Here is a 276-nt window from a genome sequence, read left to right on the forward strand (position 1 = left end):
AAACTCGCCCAGATTGATTCCTGGAGTACAACCCTTTGTTACGCACCCCCTGCCTTCTCACTCCGGCCGAGCCCACCACCCCTTTCCTGTTTCCCAGATGGATGCCGGCGCTTCCCGCTGCCGTTTTGCTCTGCTGCTGCTGTCCCTTCCCCTTCCCCTTTCCTTTCCCCTTCCCCTTCCCCTTCCCCTTCCCCTTCCCTTCCCCTTCCCTTTCCCTTCCCCTCCCCAGACCCCCGGGTCTCGGACCGGCCGCCGGGGGGGGGGCGGGGCTGGCCC

The sequence above is a fragment of the Calidris pugnax genome, unplaced genomic scaffold, assembly GCF_001431845.1.
Source record: "Calidris pugnax isolate Ruff unplaced genomic scaffold, ASM143184v1 scaffold273, whole genome shotgun sequence".
Lineage (NCBI taxonomy): Eukaryota > Metazoa > Chordata > Aves > Charadriiformes > Scolopacidae > Calidris > Calidris pugnax.